Source organism: Mobula hypostoma, chromosome 20, assembly GCF_963921235.1.
Source record: "Mobula hypostoma chromosome 20, sMobHyp1.1, whole genome shotgun sequence".
Taxonomy (NCBI): domain Eukaryota; kingdom Metazoa; phylum Chordata; class Chondrichthyes; order Myliobatiformes; family Myliobatidae; genus Mobula; species Mobula hypostoma.
In genome coordinates this window covers 38,653,221-38,671,616 of record NC_086116.1, presented here as the reverse complement: position 1 = coordinate 38,671,616, position 18,396 = coordinate 38,653,221, and the positions used below count along the sequence as shown (strand labels likewise).

The 18,396-nt window shown below is 42.5% G+C and overlaps 1 protein-coding gene across 26 annotated transcripts in view; it reads left to right on the top strand.

Moving 5' to 3' along the window:
• Positions 1-18,396, top strand: part of celf2 (cugbp, Elav-like family member 2) — a 1,121,102-nt gene that overhangs the window by 908,517 nt on the left and 194,189 nt on the right. The window lies entirely within an intron of this gene.

Below are 18,396 nucleotides of genomic sequence, written 5' to 3'. Positions count from 1 at the left end.
TTGCAATGGAAGGGAAGTATTATAAGACTAAATCAATAAGGGGAAAAAAGGTTAAAGTCAAACTTGAAAAAAAGTTTTTCAAACTTACCTGCTACTCTTCTCAACCATGATAACTTCCATAAGACGTGAGAGCAGAATTAGGCCGTTCAGTCATCGAGTTTTCTCCACCATCCCATCACAGCTGATTTATTTTGCCTCTTAACCCCATTCTCCCGCCTTCTCCCCATAACCTTTGACACCCTTACGAATGGAGAACCTATCAACCTCTGCTTTAAATATACCCACTATCTTGTCCTTCACAGCTCTCCGTGGCAATGATTTCCATAGATTCGCTACTCTCTGACTAAGGAAATTCCTCCTTATCTCTGTTGTAAACAGACGCCCTTGTATTCTGAGGCTGTGCCCTCTGGTCCAACTCCTCCAGTATAGGAAACATCCTCTCCACATTCACTCTATTTGAGCTTTCAATGTTTGACAGATTTCAGTGAGATTACCCCTTATTCTTCTAATCTCCAGCAAGTACAGGCCCAGAGCTATCAAGCATTCCCCATACTTTAACCCTTTCATTCTGGTGATCATTCTCATGAGCCTCCTTTTAACCCTCTCCAATGCCAGTACATCTTTCTTCAGTAAGGAGCCCAAAAGTGCTCACAATACTTTGTGTGGTCTGACAAATGCTTTAAAATCTCTCAGCATTACATCATAAACACAAGAAAGGCTGCAGTTGCTGGAAACCCAAAGCAGCACACACAAAATGCTGGAGGAACTCAGCAGGTCAGGCAGCATCTATGGAGAGGAATAGATAGTTGGCGTTTCAAGCCAAGACCCTTCTTCAGGACTGAGAAGGAAGTGAGCAAAATGCCAGAATAAAAAGGTGGAGGGAAGGGAAAAAGGCTAGCTGGAAAGTGACAGGTGAAACAAGGTAGGTGGGAAAGGTCAAGGGCTGGAGAATAAGGAATCTGACAGGAGAGGAGAGTGGACCATAGGAAGAGGGGACTCAGGTGAGAAGAAGTAAAGGGTCAGAGTGAGAAATAGAGGATTACATCTTTGCTTTCATATTGTAGTCCTCTTAAAATGAATGCTAAAATTGCATTTGCCTTCTTTACCACCAATTTAACCTGCAAGTTTCCATTCCTTTGAACATGATTCGCCATTTTAGATTTTTAGTTGGTTGTTAAGCTGGAGGCTTTTGCTAAACCACCACCTGATGTAATCTCAGGATGTCCAGCCCAAGTTTTATTCCGGGAAATACTTTAAACCATAGTCTCTGTGGTACTGTAAGAAGTTTAGACATTGTAACAGCAGCCAGGTTACTTAACTTTGACAAACTTTTATAGATGTGTGGTGGAGAATATATTGACTGGTTGCATCACAGCCTGGTATGGAAGCACCAATGCCCTTGAATGGAAAATCCTACAAAATGTAGTGGATATAGCTCTGTCCACCACAGTAAAGCCCTCCCCACCATTGGGTACAGTCACAGGAAGGCAGCATCCATCACCAAGGACCACCACCACTCAGATCATGCACTTTTCTCCTTTGTGCGCTCTCTTCCTTCTCCCATCAGGAAGAAGGTACAGGAGACTCAAGCCAGACACCACCAGGTTCAGGAAAAGTTATTACTCCTCAACCATCAGGCTCTTGAACTGGAGGGATATCTTCACTCAGCTTCACTTGCCCCATTACTGAACTGTCCCCACAACCTAACCACCCACTTTCAAGGACTCTTCATCTCATGTTCCTGATATTTATTGTTTATTTATTTATTATTATTATATTAATGTTTCCTTTTTTTTTTGTATTTGCACAGTTTGTTGTCTTTTGCATATTGGTTGTTTGGCCGTCCCGTTGGTTATGGTCTTTCATTGATTCTATTGTGTTTCTTATATTTACTGTGAATGCCTGCAAGAAAATGAATCTCAGGGTTGTATATGGTGACGTATATGTATTATGTGTGGGCACGTGGCCAAGGTCGTGAGTTCGAGCTCCAGCCAAGGCAGCATGTTGTGTCCTTGAGCAAGGCACTTAATCACACAGTGCTCTGTGACGACACTGGTGCCAAGCTGTATTGGCCCTTGCCCTTCCCTTAGACAACATCGGTGTCATGGAGAGGGGAGACTTGCAGCATGGGTAACTGCCGGTCTTCCATACAACCTTGCCCAGGCCTGTGCCCTGAAGTGAAGACTTTCCAGGCACAGATCCATGGTCTCGCAAGACTAACGGATGCCTTTATTTATTTATATGTATTATGATAATAAATTTATTTTGTATCTTGTACTTTGTACTTTTGTAAACAGCAAAACGATCAGATAATTTTGTCTTTTTAGTGAGATTATTTGTGGTAACCAGGTCACTGGAGAAAGCTCCATTTGTATTTTTTGAAAAAATGAACTGAGATATCTTCCCTCAAACTTATCCTGCCCTCAAGTTTACCTGGTCCATTTCCGACACCTCCCTCCCCTTTCTAGATCTTTCTGTCTCTGTCTCTGAAGACAGCTTATCCACTGATGTCTACTATAAGCCTACTGACTCTCACAGCTATCTGGACTATTCCTCTTCTCACCCTGTCTCTTGCAAAAACGCCATCCCCTTCTCGCAATTCCTCCGTCTCCGCCGCATCTGCTCTCAGGATGAGGCTTTTCATTCTAGGACGAGGGAGATGTCTTCATTTTTTAAAAAAAGGGGCTTCCCTTCCTCCACTATCAACTCTGCTCTTAAACGCATCTCCCCCATTTCACGTACATCTGCTCTCACTCCATCCTCCCACCACCCCACTAGGAATAGGGTTCCCCTGGTCCTCACCTACCACCCCACCAGCCTCCGGGTCCAACATATTATTCTCCGTAACTTCCGCCACCTCCAACGGGATCCCACCACTAAGCACATCTTTCCCTCCCCGCCTCTCTCTGCATTCCACAGGGATCGCTCCCTACACAATTCCCTTGTCCATTCGTCCCCCCCATCCCTCCCCACTGATCTCCCTCCTGGCACTTATCCGTGTAAGCGGAACAAGTGCTACACATGCCCTTACACTTCCTCCCTTACCACCATTCAGGGCCCCAAACAGTCCTTCCAGGTGAGGCATCACTTCACCTGTGAGTCGACTGGGGTGATATACTGCATCCGGTGCTCCCGATGTGGCCTTTTATATATTGGTGAGACCCGACGCAGACTGGGAGACCGCTTTGCTGAACATCTACGCTCTGTCCGCCAGAGAAAGCAGGATCTCCCAGTGGCCACACATTTTAATTCCACATCCCATTCCCATTCTGACATGTCTATCCACGGCCTCCTCTACTGTAAAGATGAAGCCACACTCAGGTTGGAGGAACAACACCTTATATTCCGTCTGGGTAGCCTCCAACCTGATGGCATGAACATCGACTTCTCTAACTTCCGCTAAGGCCCCACCTCCCCCTCGTACCCCATCTGTTACTCATTTTTATGCGCACATTCTTTCTCTCACTCTCCTTTTTCTCCCTCTGTCCCTCTGAATATACCTCTTGCCCATCCTCTGGGTCACCCCCCCCCCCTGTCTTTCTTCCCGGACCTCCTGTCCCATGATCCTCTTGTATCCCCTTTTGCCTATCACCTGTCCAGCTCTCGGCTCTATCCCTCCCCCTCCTGTCTTCTCCTATCATTTTGCATCTCCCCCTCCCCCTCCAGCTTTCAAATCCCTTACTCACTCTTCCTTCAGTTAGTCCTGACGAAGGGTCTCGGCCTGAAACGTCGATTGCGCCTCTTCCTATAGATGCTGCTTGGCCTGCTGCGTTCACCATTAACTTTGATGTATGTTGCTTGAATTTCCAGCATCTGCAGAATTCCTGTTGTTTGAGATATCTTTAGGTCCAATTGATAGGACAGAAGTATCTTAGCCAAAGATAGTACATCTGATTTGTCACTTCTGGAAGGACAGATGCACTAACTCCAGTATACATCTGGAGGAGGCCAATATGAACAGCATCTCCACCATGACAGATCAATGCAACTCCAATGGATATGTCATGCCATTTGGATGCCTAACTCTCGTCTCCTCCTTTGCTGCCAGTTGAAGGAAGGTCAGTAGGCCCCTGGTGGGCAAAGGAAATACTTCAAAGTTAACATCAATATCAGCCTGAAGAAATTCAACATTACATCTAAAAACTGGGAAGACATTGCACTGAGTCGATACACCTGGAGAAAATCTGTTCAAGAGGGAGCTGTGCAACATGAGAACGACCTGCATCGTGCCACAGAGAAAAAGGAGCAGCTGAAAACGACCCAACCAGTAACCACAGCTCCACTTAATCTTGCCCAGTCTGCACCAGAATATGTGGATCCCAGATTGGTCTCTACAGACACCCGAGGACCCACCAATAGACAGCCCCTCAGGAGAACATCATACTCAACTCGAGTGATTGCTCCACTACTACTTGTATGTTCAGTACTGGGGACTGCACATACTGAATGAATACAACAAAGGGGTCATTATGGCTTAACTGAAGTTTCTGGAGGATTACAGTAATTAGAAATTGGATATGTGGCTGGGAATGAGAAAGAAAGGAATAGGCAGCAGGATCATATTAGGTCAGAATCAGGTTCATTATCACTGCCTTATGCAATGTGAAATTCGTTGTTTTCCAGCAACAGTAAAGACCATAAGACAAAGGAGCAGAAGTTGGCCATTCGGCCCATCGAGTCTGCTCCGCCATTTTATCTTGAGCTGATCCATTCTCCCATTTAGTCCCACTCCCCCGCCTTCTCACCATAACCTTTGATGCCCTGGCTACTCAGATACCTATCAATCTCTGCCTTAAATACACCCAATGACTTGGCCTCCACTGCTGCCCGTGGCAACAAGTTCCATAGATTCACCACCCTCTGACTAAAAAAATTTCTTCGCATTTCTGTTCTGAATGGGTGCCCTTTAATCCTTAAATCATGCCCTCTCGTACTAGACTCCCCCATCATGGGAAACAACTTTGCCACATCCACTCTGTCCATGCGTGCATGTAATAAAGTGCATGTAATAAAACTTACTATAAATTACAAAACAATTCATGCTACAGAAAAGAATAACAAGATAGTCTTCATGGGTTCGTTCATTGTCCATTCAGAAATCTGATGACGGAGGGGAAGAAGCTGTATCTGAATCATTGAGTATGAGTCTTCAGGCTCCTGTACCTGCTCCTGATGGTAGTAATGAGAAGAGGGCATGTCCCAGATGGTGAGGGTAGCAATGTATGCCACCTTCTCAAGACACAGCCTCTTGAATGTATCCTTGATAATAGTATCCTTGATTAGTAATTAATTTAATGACCTTTCATTAGTTTAGATTAGGTTAGATTAGATTTATTTATTAACCACATCATGTACATTGAACCCTTCAGTAAAATGTGGTTTTTGTACTAACCAACACAATCTGAGGATGCGCTGGGGGATGCCCGCAAGTATCGCCACACATTCTGGTGTCAACATAGCATGTCCTCTATGCCAGTAGTTTTTGAGCCCTCTATCCTGGGAAAAAGACTGTCAATTCACCTCATCTATGTCCCTTGTGATTTTATTAGCCACCTCAGCCTCCTTCACTCCTGGGAACACAATCCCAGTATATCCAATCTCTCCTTATCACTCAAGCCCTCCAGGTCCAGCAACATTTTTGTTAATCTTTTTTGTACTTCCCCTAACTTAAATCATATCCTTCCCACGGTATGGTGACCAGAATTGCACACTATTTTCCATCTGTGGTCTCACCAACATCTTTAAAGTCAAAGTTAAAATAAATTTATTATCAAATTATACAGTATGTCACCATATACTACCTTGAGATTCAGTTTCTTGCAGGCATTCACAGGAAAATAAGTTCAAAGTGCATTTTATTATCAAAGTACGTATACATTTTACAACTTTGAGATTCGTCTCCTTACGAAACAAACCCCATATATACTGTATAAAAAAGACTGTTGAACACCCAGTGTGCAATTTTTAAAAAGCAGTAACCACAAGCAAATAGTGTTTCTGAACTGAAGTTCACAAGAGAGTCCCATGGTTCAGCGCAGAACCGAGTAAACATCGTGGAGCAGCGATCTTAATGACCTCACCTTTAGACCCGACACCCTGACCTTTCTGACACCTTGACCTTTTCAAAGTGGCCTGGCTCCATCCAAGCATTAAGTTCTACCACTTCGAGCAGCAATCTGAACCGGCTGTACCTCGCCTCGGGCCTCGGAACCCTGACCTTTTCAATCTGACCCAGCTCCATTTGAACATTGGGTTCTACCACTTCGAGCAGCAATCTGAACTGGCCCATACCTCGCCTCGGGCCACAGCACTTTGACCTTTTCAATCTGGCACGGTGCTTAGCTCTCCATCCAAACAACAGATTCTGCCACTTGGGTACGCCGGACTTCGTCGCCTCAATACGGCCTGCAGGTCTCCATCCGCACATCCTGCTCAGTCGCATCTGGCGCCTGAATCCCATGGCTTTGACTCAGCTGTGCCCGATCTTTCACACTCTTCCACGCTCTCGGCAATGGGCCCGCCACCTCGCCATGCCTCGGTTCTGCTACATCGAATTTCCTCCAGGTCCAAAGGGAAGTTACAGACTATGATTGTTTGCCAGAAAAAGTGTGGTTAACAAAGTATTTAATTGCCATCCTTGTGTCATTAGCTACCAGCCAGAAGTCGCAGAGATTCACAAGCGGCATCTTAACCGGAAGTTCCTGCAACAAATAAATACAGTAGAGTTTATGAAAAATATATATAAACAAGGATTGACAAACAACCAGTGTGCAAAGTGGTGTAAATTGAAACATAAATAAGTACTCAGAATACAAGATGCAGAGTCTTTGAAAGTAAGTCTGTAGGTTGTGGAATCAGTTTAGAGTTGGGGAGGTTGAAGTTATCCAAACTGGTTCAGGAAACTGATGTTTGAGGGATAATAACTGTTCCTGAACCTGGTGGTGTGGAATCCAAGGCTCCTGTATCTCCTGCCCAATGGTAGTAGTGAGAAGAGAGTACAGCATGGATGGTGGGGGTCCTTGATGATGGATGTTGCTTTCTTGTGGCAGTGCTCCATGTAAATATACTCAATTGTTGGAAGAGTTGGTAATATCTGACTTTGCTGGTGATGTATTAAAATTAAGCCACAGCTCGAGTACTGAGCACAGTTCTGGTCACTGCACTACAGGAAGAATATGAGCAACACACAAAATGCTGGAGGAGCCCAGCAGATCAGGCAGCATCTGTAGAGTGGAATAAACAGGAAGAATATAATAGCATCACAGAGTGTGCTGAGGTAATCTTCAGGATGCTGCCAGTATTTCAAATTTTAGTGAAGGAGAGAGCTTGACTTTTTTAAAAATTGAGTAAGTTGAGGCAGGATTTAATTGGAATGTTTAAAATTTAATTGAGGTGTATAAAGATCCATTTCCCATATCAGTAGAGTATTTAATATCTACTGGATATAGATTAAATGTAATTCGCAAAAAGATTGGAGAAGAGATGAGAATTTTTTCCACTCTTGGAGAATTGTGATGCTTCCAGAAGATTCTCAAGCCGAAAGATTGGTAGAGTCAGATATCCCATTTGATAGAGCACATCAAGTGCTATGAAATGTAAGGATGACTGTGGATTCAGTTCAAGGAAGTGGAATTAAGTGATCTAACTGCCTTCAGTTGGTACGGAAAACATGGCAGTAATGTCCATCTTCTTTGCTGTTAATTCCTCTGACACTATGTGGCACAATTTTTCTCCTCAAAGGCATGTTTGGTACCCACTGGTGCTCCGTGGCCTCCTCTGGTGCCAAAATAAGGCCACTCTCAGGTTGGAGAATGTTAGGTATTGAGGTAGGTCCATCATTAAGGATCCCTGTTGGCCAGGACATGCCCTCTTCTCATTGTTACCATCAGGGAGGAGGTACAGTAGCCTGAAGGCACACATATCTTCTCCTCTGCCATCAGATTTCTGAACAGACAATGAACCAACGCATGAATATGCCTCACTATTTTTTTTTTGCTCTCTTTTTGCACTACTTAATTTTTATATACACATTGTATATTTGTAAATTAGAGTTTTTAAAAGTATTGCACTGCCTTGCTGCCACAAAATGACATATGCCAATGATGTGAAACCTGATTCTGATTATGAGGAGCAATCTCATGTTCAGTCTGGGTAGCATCCAACCTGCTACCATGAATGTTGATTTCTTTAACTTCCGGTAATTTCTCCCCCTTCTCCCTTCTCTCTTTTCTCCATTTCACCTTTCAACTCACAGCTTCTCACTTCATTCCCTCCCCAATCCACCTACCTTCCCCATCACCTGGTTTCAGCTATAACCTTGCAGCTTATACTTCTTCCCCTACCCCTCCTTGTCTGGCTTCTTCCCCATCCCTTTCCGGTCCTGATGAAGGGTCTCGGCCCGAAATGCTGACTGTTTATGCCTCTCTGTAGAAGCTGCCTGACCTGCTGAACTCTTCCAGCATCTGCCGAACCTCTTGTGTTTACGATGTGCTACCCACTCTCAGATTGCTGCTGTATATCAATACACAAGAGTACAGATCTGAAAGGGTTAATCTCCCTCCCTCTGCAGAACTTGTTGTTTTAACAACTCTGGCAAATGGTCTGGTGACAGACTAACTCAGTTGCAATGATTTATGGCTTCATATTAGGTTATGTACCATGAAGAATTGGAAGCACTAAATATTTATGGCTTTTTTGTGAGTTTTGAAGGATTTTCTTTGGTATCACTACAGCTGAGTACGTGAATACAGAGGGAGACAGGGTTAACTTTCTTGAAATTGAATGAACATGTGCACAGCGTAAACGCTCTGGGGAGAATTACTGTAATGTAAGGAGGTTAGGAACCAATTGATTTTTACACATAGGTGACTTTCAAATTCACCATGGCAAGGTAATAAGCTATAAAGTTACAGAAGGCACATCAATAATGGGTTGCAGTGTTCTCTTATGAGTTTCAGCATGGTGCTAACACTAAAACCAGTTAACGCACAAGAGCTGCCCAGTCTCTGTTCCAGTCTTGTGCAATGAGTCTGTTTAACATTCATTGTTCTGCAGGCTGTAACATACTGGAGACAATGTTCTTCAATATATCTCTTATGTACTTTGACACAGCTGTAGTGAGGTGCCTCTACCCCATTTGTAATTTTCATCCACGGGCTGTGGACGTTAGCAATTATTGGCCATCCGTTATTGGTACTGGTATTGCTGTTGGTTTAGTATTGCTACATTTACCAAGATATAGGCAATACCTTGTCTTACATATTGCTTATTTAGATCAAATCATCTTCAATGTATCGAGCTAGAACAAGGTAAGACAATAGCAATGCAGAATAAAGTGTAAAAGCTCCTGAAAACGTGTGGTGCAGGTAATCGATAAGGTGCAAGATCATGATGAGGTAGATTGTGAGGCCAAGAGTCCATTTTATGGTACAGGAGTCCACTCAAGAGTCAGATAACAGTGGGATAGAAGCTATTCTTGAGCTGCTGGTATGTGCATTCAGGCTTTTCTTATCTTCTGCCCAATGGGAGAGGGAGTAGAGCAGGTGGGATCTTTGATTATATTCCATAATTGTTCCAAAACAACTGAAGTTAAGATTAAACCAAATTAGTTGATCTGAAATCCCATAAAGGCCAGACTGGGTGAGGGCAGCAGAATTCTATCCCTGAAAGATATTAGCAAATAGGTGGGTTTTTAGAACATTCTGCTGGTTTCATTGATTACTGATAGCGATATGAGGTTTTCTTTAAATTTCATATTTTTTTAATTACTTGAATTTAACTTCCTGACTGCTGTGGTGGGATTTGAACATAGGACACTGCAGCACAGTACAGGCCACTTAGCCAATGATGTTGTGCCAACCTTTTAATCTGTTCCAACATCAATTTTAACCCTTCCCTCCTACAAATCCCTCCATTTTTTTCTATCATCCATGTTCCTGTCTAAGAGTCTCTTAAATGTCCCTCATGTATCTGCCTCTACCACCACCCCTGGCAGGATGTTCCATGCACCCACCACTCTCTGTGCAAAAAAAAACACCTTTGACTTCCCCCCACTATACTTTCCTCCAGCTTGTGTCTCTGGATCAGTGGATATAGACCTCTGGACATTAATCCCTTAATGTCGATATTGTGTTTTTGCTGTTATGTCTGTGCTTTCCTTCACTGGTAAAGCAAGACTTAATGCGAGCTTGGAAAAAAGCAGCTCATCTTTCATCTGAGCACATTGCAGCCTTCTGGATTCAATATGGAATTGTCCAACGATAGACCATTCATTCTCTCTTTTTTCAGAACAGGTCACATCTGTGCCAGGCATCCATCTGTGATCTTTGGCTCAGTTTTCCTCTTTCCATTAGTACAGCCAGACAAAAAGTGTAGTCTTCCTCAAACCATCACATTAACCCATTAGAGATATTTTACTCATCCCTTCCCTGTCTTCCCGACAATTAATGAATTTCACATCAGCTAAGTCAGTGATAAGTCTGATCAGAATCAATTCTGTTATCACTACCACAAGTCGTAAAATTTGTTGTTTTCACAACCCACGTCAGTGAAAATAGATTCGATTCTGATCATAAACACAAGAGGTTCTGCAGATTCCGGAAATCCAGAGCAATACAGAAAACATTGGAGGAAGTCAGCTGGCCAGGCAGCATCTATGGATAAGACTACAGTTGATGTTTCAGACCGGGACCCTTTATCAGAACTCAAAAAAAAGAGATGAGTCAGAGTAAGACCATTTTCTTACTCCGACTTCTCATCTTTTTCTCCAGTCCTGATGAAGGGTCTCAGCCCGAAACGTTGACCGTACTCTTCCATAGGTGCTGCCTGGCCTACTGAGTTCCTCCAACATCTTGTGTGTGTTGCTTGGATTTCCAGCATCTGCAGATTTTCTCTTGTTAGCATCTATGGAAAGACATTTTGGCCCAAGACCCTTCATCAATCCTGATCAATCCTTTATTTCACTCCATAGATGCTGCCTGGCCTGCTGGTTTACTCCAGCATTTTGTGTCTGATTCTGATCAGAAATCTGATCCTGCAACTAGAAACAATTTTGTTTTCTCACTTTCCCAGAATTGACGTATTGAATCAATTTCTTCTTACACAGAATTTTCCTAACTAGCTGAGTATTCTAGCATTTCCTTTTTCTATTATATTTCTATTTCTAATAATATTGTTTTGCATTTTTGATAGCTTCAGTGAAACTTCATACACTGGCTAAAGTGCAAGAAATGAATACCCTGCCACCAGTGAGTTCTCATTACTAGCACAGCAAGCTGTTTACTGTTTACTGTTCACCTCTACTTCACATACACTTTGAATTATATTTTATTAGCATATTTGTGATAATATTTTGTTCTATGTGCTGTGTTGATATATGTATTGTGGATGTACTGTGGTCCAGAGGAACATTGTTTCATTTGGTTGTATATATGCGCAATAGGATGACACTAAACTTGAACTTGAAGTCTTGATTGTGTAGATGTGGGTCAGTGGAAATGAAGGTAATGTCCAGTGTGGAAGTGACATCTACGGCAAATCTTTGTGGGAATAAACTTCCAGAGCGTTCCTTCATATTGCCAGTCTTGTGCTTCAGACAGTGAGAGGCTCTGAGTGAGTTTGAGCAGATAAAGGTTACGGCTGAAGAACAATATCTCTGGAGTTTGTGACACCAGGAGGACACATTTCCTGTGTTGTTTTGCCAGAACTTGGACTTGGTTCCTATTGGATGTTTTTCTGCTTTGTATCTGTCCTGATATCTCTGAAAACCTCCATTTGGTTTCCCACTTTGCCTTCCTCCCTCTGCCAATGTTTTTTTCCCAATTTCTATTGATGTCATGCCTTCAGCTGAACCTCACTAAAGCTCACTGCCCATCTGCCTTTCTTCTTTACTGTCCTTAATTTAAATTTGGTGTTAATTTTTGTCTGATAACACTCCTGTGAGGCACCTTGGAACCTTTCACTACATAAACAGTGCTATACAAATGCAGATTCTAATGGTGGCTCCAGTGTAATTTCTAGCAAGACAACTTTATTAGTATCTAATATTAAGGACTTGAGAGTATTGTTGTCTTTGATAATAAGCAGCTAGTGGATTATTGCAATATAAACCCTAAGGAAACCTTAGTTCAAATTAGCTTTTGATATTCCTACTGGTTCTTGGAAGCTCAGAGAATTCTTTAAGCAGAAATAAAATTACAGAAATACTCAGCATGTCAGGCAGCATAAGGGATTGAAATAACTTAAATTTTTTAGTGGCATGGCTGATGTTGCTGTTTCAACCCATTTGCTCTAAATGAGTACCTGCTTTTAAACTGGTATGTCAAACATAGAACAGTACCACACAGGAAAAACTCTTTCAGCCCTTGATGTCTGTGCTGAGCGTGATGCCAAATTAAACTGATCCCTTTTGCCCGCACATGATCCAGAACCCTCCATTCCTGGCATGGTCACATATGCCTAGCCAAAAGTCTTTTGAATGCCCCAATCATATCTGCTTCCACTAGCAATCCTGACAGCTCATTCCAGGCACCTACCATTCTTATTGAGTGTAAAAAAAACTTTCCGCACACATACCCTTCAGACTTTCTTTCCTCTCACCTTAAAATTTTGCCCTCCGCGATAAAGATTTTAGCTGTTTACCCTATGCCTCTCATTGTTTTGCAGTGGTGGATCACGTTCACTGCTAATCATTGTTAAAACAAAGTTAATATAGTTTGAAAATAAAGTTAGTCTCCAACTTCAGATGAAAGGTGCCTCCCCGACTGAAAAGATAATCGAAGCAGAATTTTAAATCTTTTTCATTGACAGATAATTCTGCCTGAGTTGTTGCTTTTTTGCTTTTATTTCAGATTTCCAGTTTCTGCAGAATTTTGTTTTTATATCGCCTACACCTCTATCAAGTGTTGAGTTCTCTGCACAAACTGTACGTGGGTTATTAGTTAGTGGGATTATCAAAATAATGCAGGTTTAGTCGTTTGCTTCCTTGCTGTGCTCCTTGGCTCTCTGAGCACACCTCCCTCTTACCACCCCGCCCTCGAAACCTACCCAATTGATTAATGCATTGCAGAAAAGGATTATAACTGAAGTCCTGGTTCTTAAAGAATTGAGGAACATTGCAGCCCCATGGTGAAGAGCCAGTTGTGTTGGAATGCAGCCAATTTGACATTCAGTAATCTGAGAACGGTTATATCCTGTACTTCGGAAAGTATGTATGAAAATAAATAAGTGAGTGGCCTTTTCAGCAAGAAAGAATGAGGCCAAGTTTATGCATATTCCTGCATTGGAACCAAGGTGCTCTGAATCTATCAGTCCTTGAATTGCTGACACAACCTTTGAGGAGAATTTTCACGAATAACACAAAAAAATGTAATTTTTTTTTAGCTCAAACTAACTAATAATGTCATGCACGCTCCAAAAAGGTACATGGAGAAAATCTTGGAAAATTAGTCTCTGTTCGGTTACTATCAGTGGTTCCATGTTTTTCCTTCACTGTTCTTGGTGCCATATTGGTGGGTTAAACCGATTTGTGTTTCGTCCTTCACCTGCAGTGCATCCCAGTGATGGAAAGGCAAACGCGATTCCTTGGAGGTTTTCTCACCTTCATTAATTGCCAATTAGCAAGGTGCGAGGAACATAATCAGAACATCCAGAAATGCCAACTGCCTGCTTGTAATGGAAATGTTAGCATTTCATTTACAATCGCATAAGACCACAATTTTTTTTTCCCTGTTCTAGTCCCTTGGTATCATACATCCCATTCCATGGGCGTACGTGTGACACAAAGTTACATTTGAAGTTTTTTCGTTGCCAGCCTTCCCATGTGATGGAGTGGTGGGGAGGTGAGGAGATTGATGAGGCTAGTAGTGAGATTTATACATACAAGCCAACATAACAAGGAATACTTGTATACGGATATACTTACTCTGTCTGGATGGCATGCAATCCGAAGTTTTTAACTATCTCGGTAAACAGGATGGTAATAAACCGATACTAATAGCAAAGTTGTTCTCTGGTGGGACCGTTCACTCCACCAGGCTATCATCACTAAGAGAATCACAGCCAATGAAGTACATTTTGGAGTATGCTCCATGAAGTGGAGACACCACAGCAGCATAATGGTTAGTGCAACGCTGTTACAGCATTGAAGTTCAGAGTTCAATTCCAACATCCTCTGTGAGTAGTTTCCACATCCTCCCCTTGAACGCGTGGGTTTCCTCAGGGTGCTCTGGTTTCCTCCCACCGTCCAAAGATGTACCAATTGGTAGGTTAATTGGTCATTGCAAAATGTCCTGTGATTAGACTACCGATGGTTGCTGGGCGGTGCGACTCGTTGGGCTGGATGGGCTGGTTCTGTGTTGTGTCTCTGGAAAAAAAGTGGGGCAAACAATTGATTCACAGCAGGCCAGCTTGAGTGAGTGATTAATTCAGACAGCTGGGAAGAGTTCCCCCGTGCTGCCTCATGAGAGGGAAAGCAAAGGCCTTGGTTTGCTGTCAGTTATGTAGAGTGGTGCACGTGACAGTGCAGCACTCTCTTGGTACTGGACTGTACTGTCGGTGTAGATTATAGATTGAAATGTCAGTAGCAGAACTCAAACCATGTCCAGGTTGGGTGAGGAAGCCCCACAACTGTAGTATTATACCACCCCGGGTGGCCAGCAGTCTGATTGGTGTGTTGGAATGTAACAGAACAGTACTGAACATATTGACTATGAATGTAGGAATAAAAAGTCAATGTACAATTTATCCTTGCAAATATTTTTATTATGAATATAGTTTGTTTTGATATATAAAAATATCTCCTTACCCTGAACCAGGACTGTTACTAACTGAGCCTGTGCTGACCCGTATTGAATTAGACGTTTACCTAAACCTAATTAAACAAAAAGGAAATATTGGTTTCCTTTCACTGTTTTTTTGGTGACTGAATAAATTGCCCATTAAATCTTCCGATGAATATATGCTGTTGATTGTTCTTTTTAATTCTGTGTGTGAAAGGTTTACCAAGCAAAATCCGATTAAAACTGAAGTTAAATAAATTAGAAGCTCATTGTTGGAAATCAAATATTGAAACAAAGTACACTGTGCAGGATCTTTTCCCTATAAATCATTCCTGCCTGTCATCACTGCAGGTTTGCTCACATTCAGCTGCACTGGTTGGAGGAGTGTTTGTCCTGTAGTGTGCAAACTTGCTGGCTACAGTTAAGACAATGATTGAAAATACTGTCAGGGCACTCCCACACCACCCCCCAATTGTTCTCTCTTCCCTCTCTGCACTCCCTTGTCTTGGATAATAAGAGTCTTGCTGATGGATTTGCGATGTTACATTTTGTGGTACCATCCTTCCAGAAATATTTGGTATCCAAGGACTCTGATGAACGGTCTTGGCCCGAAATGTCGACTGTTTTATTCCTCTCTGTGGATGCTGGCTTGCTGACTTCCTCCAGCATTTTGTGTGTGTGTGTATCTAAAGTGTATCCCACTGTTGCTTGCACTGGCCACGGAATAGGCTGCTTTCCTTATAGCAGTTCTTCTAAATGCTTGTGATATACCCCACCCTCCCTGGACATACTCCTGTCTCCACTCCTCTATCGGGCAGAATGTACAAAAACTTGAAAGCACGTACCACCAGGCTCAAAAACTTTTAAAACTTCTAAATGGGTTCCATTGTACGATAAGATGGACTCTTGACCTCACAATCCACCTCATTATGATCTTGCACATTGTTTCCCTGCACTGTAACTTTCACTGTAGCTGTTATACTTTATTCTGTCTAATTGTTTTACCTTGTTCTGCCTCAATGCACTGTTATAATGATTGGATCTCCATGAACGGTATGCAAGATAAGCTTTCCACTATATCTCGATACATGTAACAATAGTAATCCATTCCCAATACCAACCAGTAAGATAGAGGGACTGGGTAAATGTTAGCCTGTCCTAAATATCAGCCGCCCTCTTTGACTAACATCTATGAAGAAATGAAGTCCATTAATCTGGCATCAGGTTAAGGCCACCTGTTCCAACAGAGGAGCTGCCTTCTAGCATTTGCCCTTGTGAATGTTCAGACTGTGATAATTCCAAAAGGCATTTATGCACCTGCTTCGTTGATCTGTTAATCCCGACGGGATTCAACAACATACTGGCCTCTTGCTATTTTGGCCCCATCTTGCTCTGCTGAAATAGTGCAGCAAAACCTTAGAGGCCTGAGGTCCAGTGACTGAGTTAGCCGTTGCCCTCTGGATTTTAGAGCAATAAAAGGTGGCCTCACTGAGACAAGTATCTCCACACCATAGGTGCTGAGTTGACGTGTTGCGTGTTTGAAAAAATTTAGTTAAAGTGTTAGTTATATGACTTGGAAAGAAACCCTCATTGTTCAAAGAGCTCTGGTTCTCTGTCCTTTGGTTTGATTAAGACTAGGATTTGTTCAGATTAAGGCAGGTGAGTCAAGAAGGTGAAGTTGGTGTGGAACATAAAACAGTTCTGTACTGTAAAGTATAGAGCTTTCGGCACAGATGTTTTGCCGACTTTTTAACTGAATTCAATTCCCTGCCACATAGCCCTTCATTTTTCTTCCATCCATGTACCCCTTCCTTCCTTCCCATGTACCTATCTAAGCTACGAAATCAGCTGTGAGTTTCTCTTGGATGGTCTGGCTTCCTCACACAGCCCAAAGGCATGCTGCTTGGTAGGTTAATTGGTTTCTGTAAATTATCTGTGAAGTTTCTGTAAATTTCCCTGGTGTACGTGGCCGATGAGAGAACTGGAGGGTATAACTGGACACATGTGTGAGAATACACTATAGGGATATAGGTAGGTTACTTTTGAAGTAGGTTGGATGATGGGCTGATTGACCTTCTGCCATATTGTGAGGAAAATAGGAAAGTGCAATGGAATTCTCCTGAGTTATGAAACTGAATTTCTGCTACAGGAAAGCAGGAAACTGTAGTTTAATGGAAAAGTACAAGGAACTCATATTTATTATTACTTATTTATCTTATTTAGAGATACAACATGGTAACAGGCCCTTTAGCCCAACAAGGCTCATGCTATCCAGTTACACCCATGTGACCAATCAACCTATTGCCCGGTGCGTCTTTGAAATGAGGGAGGAAGCTGGAGCACCTGGAGGAAACCCACACAGTCACGGGGAGAACATACACACTCATTTTGAATTGAACTCTTAGGGAATTGAATCCAGTTGGCCCACACTGTACTAGTGTTGTGCTAACCACCACACAACCATGCTGCCCCAAAAAGTCCTTTTACCATTCTCGCTACCCCAGTCCACTCTACAGCCAATGAATAATTTCTGAAGTGTTGTTACTGCTATCATGTAGGATCATGATGAATTACAGGGCAACCTAATAGAAGTATATAAAATGAGGATAGGGTAGATAGAGCCTTTTTCCCAGGAGCGAATTGTCAAATCCCAGATAATTTAGCTTTAAGATGAGAGGGGGAGAGTTTAAAGGAGATTAGCGAGACATGTTATTTTACACAGAGAGTGGTAGATGCCTAGAATATGCTTCCAGGGGGAGTGGTAGAAGCAGATACAATAGTGAAGTTTAGGAAGTTTTTAGCGAGGCAGATGAACATGGAGGGTTATGGATCATGTGCAGCCAAAACGGAATTAGTTTAATTTGAGGTAATTTTCAGCACAGATATTGTTTGCCGTAGGGCTTATTCCTGTTCTGTACTTTTCTATGTTCCTAACCACTGCCAAAAAAAACCAGATAGGTTAGTTTTTTTTTGGAGACACAAGAGATTCTGCTGATGCTGGAAATCTTGAGCAATACACATAAAATAATGGAGAAACTCAGCGCATCGGCAGCATCTATGGAGAGGAGTGAACAATCGATGTTTCGGGCTAAAAGCCTTCATGAGAACTCAGATTAGTTGCTCTAGATTAGTTGTATTCCCTCAGTTTTATTGTTAAGATAGTGGGTGAGGGACGACATTCATCTGCCTGCTGTTTGTAGTGCTTTGGAAATAGTGACTTGAACTAAACTAAAGACCACTTAGAGGTTTCTTTTTCTCTCCCTGCTTTGCTTAACAGCTCAGTTGTATATCCACCCCTAGTCTCTGCTCCAGCTCACATGAATTTAGTTCATAAAGACCAGGGATCTAATCAGATATGTTTTGTTCCAGATTATTCACCCTGAGATTTCAGGAAACCCTTTAGAGCCTGAAGACCCATAGCACAGAATTACGGGGCATTGTGGTGATGGTTCAGTACAAAGCGTAAACCAGGCCACGTTACAGACTTCCAGTCAAACCTCACTTCACAGAGATACTAGAGACTACAACTCCCAGAATCTGTAATAAAAAACAACTTCTGGAGGAACCTGGCAGTTCAGGCTGCATTTGTGGAGGAAAATAGACAGTTTACTGTCCCATC